Here is an 8,023-nt window from a genome sequence, read left to right on the forward strand (position 1 = left end):
AAATCTTTACCACTAGTAAAGAATGACCTCATTCTACCTGGTTACGCAGGTATCATTGTAGGCAAACATGTTGTACAAAAACGAGTAAAAGGAACAAAAAGTAGATTATTGTTCTTAGAGTTTTGCCAAACAGAAGCCTAATCCCGCCTTTTCCTTTTACAATATCCATTTTCAGGACGAGATCAGGTGACAACCCTCAAAGCAAAGAAACCTCGCTATTTTAGAGGCAACATGATCAGCCTTTTATGGAACATCATTGTTCATTCATAATGTCACGAACTTGATAGAAACTGCTGGAAAGAAAGGAAGTCCAGACATCACACAAAGAAATCTGCTAGAGCTGCAGGAATACTGCCGGGATGCGCAGGAAGGATCCATCCCTGAAGGTCCGAATTACAAACACCGGATGTAAAGTTCCATTTGAAAACAAAATGAAAGCCTTATTCCAGGTTATTGGAAGGTTATTCCAGGGATAGATGGAGGTGATAGAGTGACGGTGAAGGTGAGCTGAGGCAGGTGGTGAGCGCTCGGGGAGGGCTGTAAGGGAATCTGAGGCACACCTGCTCTTGTCGGGTCGGCCCGTGAGAATCGAGCTTCTTTCATCGGCCTGTCGGTTTAGAGGGGCCAGACGGCTGTGTTGCCAGAACACTCACACACAATGGGATCGGGAAGAATAGGCATGGATTTGCTCTTTTAGGCCCTCTTGTTACAGCATTTTTTTTTTTTGACGGGACCTCATTACAACAACTGCCGAGCTTTTGATCACGGGCAGCCTAACGCCTCGTACTTGGATTGTATAGACTTCGAGGAAAAAAGACATTTGCATTGGTAGAGAGGGAATCTGTGAGAAGAAAACTTTGCAGTTCTTGGAATGGCTTGGGGTTACAAAAAAGGCAGCTTGCGAGATTTTTTCACACAGATTTTACACAAAAGACAGTTTGTGAACATCACCATAAAACATGAGAATTAATCAGGAGAGATTGTTGTTATTTTGAAGTGCTTCTGTTCTGTTTGGGTTTTTTTCAAGAAAGTAACACCAAATTCCTTGCATGCATATGCAGAAACGTGCAGTGTGTTAATGGGACGCTTCACCCAAAAATGAAAATTCTGTCATCATTTACCCAGTATGAGTTTCTTCTGTTGAACACAAAAGTAGATATTTTGAAGAATGTGTAACCAAACTGTTGACGGTAGCCATTGACTTCAATAGTATGGTTGCCAACAACTGTTTGGTACCCAAACAGTTGTTGGCAACCATACTATTGAAGTCAATGGCTACCGTCAACAGTTTGGTTACACATTCTTCAAAATAACTTATTTTGTGTTAAGCAGAAGAAATAAACTCATATGAGCTATCCCTTTAATAAAATTAAACGTTATGATTTGTCAAGATATTACACAAGACTGGTTTCTCTCTTTTGTGTCAAAGCACAATGAATATGCAATAAAAATGTATGTCCACTGTCTTTGCTTATTGTAAAAATGTCATTTATTTATTTATTTGTTTATTTGTTTGTTTGTTTGTTTACTATTTAATAAGTTAAGTGGACCCACATTTTATCAAATATTCATTCAATTTATTTTATTTTACTTTATTTTTATTTACTTATTTATTTAGTAGTAGTAGCAGCAGCAGCAGCAGTATTTTATTTATTTATTTATTGTTTTTCTATGTGCTAGTCTGGCTGACTACCAATATAACAACAACAACAACAATAATAATAATAATAATAATAATAATAATAATAATAATAATAATAATAATAATAATAATAATAATAATAATAATAATAATAATAATAATAATATTAGTACAAAAAAAATGTGTATAGGTTATGGGGTTTGGGCACTGCAAGCTACATATTATTGAAACACCAAGAAGGCCCTTTTTCTAAGAGGAAAGATGAAAGAAGCATTATGTATCAGTATTATCAGTGAAAAAGATTTCTCAAAGATCCTAAAGTTAAATTAATCTAATTAGATAAGGCAGCAGAATGAAATCTAGCTTTAGTTTTCCATCATCATCATCATTTTGTGAGCATGGAGTCTGCAGATTAAATCCTGGTATCAGTTTCAGACAGGGACAGAGGGCTTCAATGACATCCTTTAATCCCCGCTAAGAGTCCGGCTGCGGCTGAGGAGAATCGATCATCTGGAAACTTTAGTGATCTTGACGTCGCTTGCAATCTCAGAGTTTCAGCACGATCACTTTGTGTCACAATTCAGGAGAGATGATGCCTAAAGCTGTTTGTTTTCGCCCCTGAAACTGAAAAGCGCTCAAAGAGCACCCAAGTGGGGTAATTAAATATTCCTTGTATTCCAATATTACAAGATGCTATCTGTGGTAAACAGCATCCTCTACAATTAATGCATACTAATTAGAGAACTGGCATATTAAGTGTTGAAAATAACTGAACTGAAATGGGATTAATCTGATTGAATGCCACAACAATCATGTCCTCCCAATTATTGAGAAATGTAGAGGTTTAATTTAATTTAATTTAATTTAATTTAATTTAATTTAATTAATTTTTTGTTTGACCCACTTACATTGAATTGTTATTTCTGAATGACTTCTTTGAAATATGTTTAACGTGTACTGTGAATGTATTGATTAGCATTCATGGTAAACTAAAATATATATTTTAATGTAATTTTATACTGAAACATGTATGCCATGTATTTAAATATATATTGTGATTACACGTGCTCTAATGAAGTTGCAATTTATTACATGTAAAATGTATGAACTTTAAATGTAATATAAAATAACACTACTGTTAAATTTAAAATCAAATACAGTATACGTGTTAAAATGTCAGTCAGCACATCAAAATAAGTGTAATTCTGGAATGAATAACAAAATATTAATAAAATATAACGATTTAGAATGTACTTTTAAAGTAACATAATTTGATATTGTTACATTAAGAACACTTTTAAAGTGTACTTAGGTGTTTAAAACATACATATTGAAGTGCACTCTCTTTAAGTGGTCTTTTACCACTTATAAGTGGTTATATTTTCTGCAAGTACAGTTTTTAAAATAAAATTAAAAAGGCACATTTCAGTTTCATAAATGGAAATTTATAATTTCTGTTGATTTTAATTGTATAATGTTTTATTCAGGCATTTTGTCATTCACAAATTATTTTCATTACTGTATTTTTACTGTATTTGTTCTTATTGTTCTTATTATTATTACATTTTCAGTTGCATTACAGTTATTTGAATTAGGGGCAAATAATTATATAATAATAATAAATAATTATTATGAAAGTAATAACAGTGCATTATTGTATATTTCCTCTTTCAGGCTGACTTTATTTATTTATTTATGTATTGTCAAATTGTTATGACTAAGCTTAATAAACAGAAGCATTTTTTAATTTGTTAGTTTGTTAACTAATGTGGTTAAATAATGTTAACAAATGGAACCTTGAAGTAAAGTGTCACAAATATGTATTTATTTATTTGTTTGTTTGTTTGTTTATGTATTGTCAAATTTTTATGACTAAGCTTAATAAACAGAAGCATTTTTAATTTGTTAGTTTTTTAACTAATGTGGTTAAATAATGTTAACAAATGGAACCTTAAAGTAAAGTGTCACCAATATTCATTCATTCATTCATTCATTCATTTTTGGATGCAATATGACACCAACATTTATGAGATTCACATACTGTTGGCAGGAAGGAGTGCAGAACAAAACTGGCAGTGCGTGAGAATGGCTTCATCATGTATTCACTTCCATAACAGCAGCAGCCTGTTGCTTGCTTTCATCTCTCTCTCTCTCTCTCTCTCACTCTCTCTCTCTCTCTCTCTCTCTGTTTCTCTCTGTCTAGCTTAAGAAAACAATTACCAATTCAGAGACATTCCTCTACTACTAACAATAAGCAGTCTCATTAGAAACCCCAAGGACAACAGGAAGAAATACACAAATGTCTACGGTTACCTAAATGGGGCTGTCATTACACTCACTGACTCTGGCAGACGTGACAGAAGCCAAAAACACACACAGGTTCTCTGCCCTATCACAGCAGGCATATCTCAGAATGGCTGAATTGTATAAATGTTAAGTCATACTTAACTGCCCATAGAAACGTTTGTCCCAGATATTTTCCTCTTGGCTCCATTAGTCTATGCTGGTTGCTGGAGTAAAAAAAAAAAAAAAAAGTGGCCAAAGAAAACACACTGGGGCTGTTTTCTTGGTAAAAAGCACAGATTGGATTCAAGATTAAAACCCACTTCCACTGTTTTTTTTTTTGTTTTGTTTTTTTTCTCGGTGCGCAAACCTCATGACAAAACCAAGCAGTGTTTGGGTTCGTACGGTTGTCCTTATTATGCTAAACGCTGTTAGCCTGATTTTAAATGTGCGTTGCTAGCTCTGAATATGGTCTTCTTGGCATGAAACGTGGATAGAATGCGACCTTGAGAAGTTTATAGCAAAAACAGAGACTGCCTTTGCAGAGTTAAACTTCTTTTTTTTTTCCTCAATCAACACTCTTCCTGTGGGCAGAAAGTCTGCTGTGAGAGTGGAGCTCATTAACAGTTGACCCCAGCTTGAAATAGCTGAGAATTAAGCAGTGCTCCACATATGTTTGGGCCTTCTCTCGCTGCCAAAACCACTCCTACTCCAAATCCAACTCGGGACACGGGGGGACTGGAAAGCCCTTATCTAATTCCAAGCCAACCTTTACGTCCGTGAGGAAATAAAGGTCAAGCGTGGACCAACTGCACTTAGTACCTTAATTTAAAGAGAGTGTAAAACAAGAACATATACACTCACTCTGCCTGATTCATTCCACTGATGCCTGTTGACTGGCCTTCCCCTGTGAATGGCTCTGTGGAAGGAGGAAAGCAATGTCAACATCTGCATTACAATTCCCAGGGCCCCAATGCAGCGTTTACTGCTCTCTTGACAGCATTTGTTCATTTGCAGTGCAAAACAGATCACACTTTGTGGAGATTTTGTGGTTTATGTAGTATGATTGCATCGTGTATTTCTGTGAATAAATATACATTTGATATCAAATATATTGCAAGCAGCAAGACAAGACTAAGCACACCAGTGGCAAAGCATTAGATTTGTTTGGCCATTCAATTAATTTTTTATGTAAGTTTTAATAACTTCTGACCAGCATGGTCTAGCGATTGTCTGTCCTAATTAGATATGATGCAATCTGTAAGAGTAGTTTTTGCTTTTTTTTTGTTTTTTACAGTTTTTAATGTGAAATCTGGTTCCTGAAACAAGACCACTGAATAGACAGTATTCAATGAGGTTGCAAAATCCTATAAAATAGCACTTTCTCTAGGGATAATATGCTAAACATAGATCTATGACAATGTTGTAAGACATTAATTAAGCTCAGGGCGTTTTTTGGTATTTTCGCCTAAATTTGACATACTCAAATTCAAATATTTACCCTGCACACATACAATGGAGGAAATGAAAAAAAAAGGTTTCATCGTAAAGAAAACCCTTTGAACTACAAAATATGAGTGTAATTCTTTATAAATAACATTGGACCCGTATCCGGGTCCGCAGAGTTTAACTGGTTTTAATAAGACCATCATGAGTCAATCAGAAATTGCATACAAACCTGTACTAATATGTTATGTAACTTTAACAAAGTTATTGATTTTCATTGTTTTTCTTGAACTATTTAAGCACTGCTTGAGCACACAACATCCATTCTCTCTGCCCCATGTCATTATCACAGAAGAGTAGGTTTATATTAAATTGATATGCATTTTTTTGACCCAGTTGACCCAGTAGATTTTAACATGGTGTAAAACAAAACAAAACAAAACAAGATAAGATAAGACGATAGGATAAGATAAGATAAGATAAGATAAGATAAGATAAGATAAGATAAGATAAGATTAAAAAAAAACCCATATATGGGCTGATACCATATAAGGAAGGCTATGTAAATGAAGCATAAACATTTTTTACGTCATTTTGGACCCGTATCCGGGTCCGCAGAGTTTAACTGGTTTTAATAAGACCATCATGAGTCAATCAGAAATTGCATACAAACCTGTACTAATATGTTATGTAACTTTAACAAAGTTATTGATTTTCATTGTTTTTCTTGAACTATTTAAGCACTGCTTGAGCACACAACATCCATTCTCTCTGCCCCATGTCATTATCACAGAAGAGTAGGTTTATATTAAATTGATATGCATTTTTTTGACCCAGTTGACCCAGTAGATTTTAACATGGTGTAAAACAAAACAAAACAAAACAAGATAAGATAAGACGATAGGATAAGATAAGATAAGATAAGATAAGATAAGATAAGATAAGATTAAAAAAAAAAAATAATAATAATAATACAAAAAATAATAATAAATAAATAATTAAATTAAATTAAATTAAAATATTTTTTTTTTATTTTATTGCATGAAAGTAATGAATATGTGGGATAAAATTGAATAATTTTAATGAAAATAATGTCATAATGTCATAATGCATTGTTATATATTTTATCTTTTAGGCTAAAAACATTTTTTTGTTGTTGTTTTTGTTTTTTACATTTTGATTAACCCCTTTGCTTTGTTCTTTCCTTTTTTTCACTACCCTGTGTACATGTAAAAATATATCCAGTGTTTTTCCCCTAACTCAAACTAGTCCTTTAACAATGGAATCCTAAGGTTCAATTCCCACCACGAAAAAAACTAACAAAAAAACCTGCAACCTTTTTCTTGCAGTTCTGAGTTTCGTCTCGCGATTATGAGTTTTTCTCTCAAAATGTCAATTTTCCTTGCAGTTCTGAGAAACAAACAAACAAACAAACAAAAAAAAAAAAACTAATCAGAGTTGGGAAATATAAGATCTGCCTTCGGCCTTTTTTGATAGTAATTCCAAGTTTACATTTCACAATTCCAAGTTTATATCTCACAGTTCAGACTTTTCCTCACAGAATTGCAAGATATAGACTCTTAAAGCAAGTGTGAGTTTATATTTTGGAATTCTGACTTTTTTTTCTCACAATTGTGAGTTTTTGTCCCGCAAATCTGATTTATTTGATCAGACTTGTGAGATATAAACTCACAATTGCGACTTATAAATTCCAATCCAGAAGACTGCCATCCAGAGGGAAGATACCATGCAGGGCCTTGCTGCTATTGGAGATCCTGTGTCATCAAAGAAGTCGACACTTCTTTCATTGTCAAGAATCCCATTCGGCAGACAATACATTCTTCATATACAATGAGACAAGCAAATTAATCATGGTTAAACCATAAGAATGTCCCTCAGAATCCAAAGACCATCAAGATGGAGAAACTCTCTTGATGGACTCTCATGTCTTTTCCGTGTATAATGATGTTGACATCTCTAAAGGGCGGATATTCCCTCTTTTCACTCATTGCCTTTTTGATGTGACAGGCGCTAGAATGAAACTGGAGTTAGGTATCAGGCTGACCTGGATATGGGGTCAGTGTTTGTATGAGTGGAGGTGGGGTTGTACATCGTGGGGATGAGCGCCGTGTGAATGGTACATTGTGTGAAGAGGAAGTGTTTAGTGTAAAGTAGCCTCAATCCCTTTCAAATGAGTTCAGGTAAGTTCACATACTGCTGAATCTGAGTTCATACTGACATTTAATTCATGCAATGCATAAACACACACACGTCAAAAGTTTCTGTGACGGTTATCACTGCTAAGCAGGTTTAGCTGGTGCCCAGCTTAAAAGGACACTGTATTGGTTACCAATATAAATGACTCACACTGGTTACTCATGGGCTCCAAAAACATGCGAGAACCATTTGTGCTCAGAATCAAACCTGGTGGAGCACATTTTCATGATGTGTATTTTAATATTCCTCAAACACAAATGGGATTTAACATCAATATTATTAATTAATAACAGTTAACAAAAACATTACTTTTTTCACACAAATTTGCTGTATGCTTCAGATGATTTGGAATAAGTTGCATTGAAATCTTTTACATATATATATATATATATATATATTTTTTTTTTTTTTTTTTTTTTTATTCTTGATTTTTTT

Source organism: Sinocyclocheilus anshuiensis, unplaced genomic scaffold (genome assembly GCF_001515605.1).
Source record: "Sinocyclocheilus anshuiensis isolate Anshui unplaced genomic scaffold, SAMN03320099.WGS_v1.1 scaffold870, whole genome shotgun sequence".
Lineage (NCBI taxonomy): Eukaryota > Metazoa > Chordata > Actinopteri > Cypriniformes > Cyprinidae > Sinocyclocheilus > Sinocyclocheilus anshuiensis.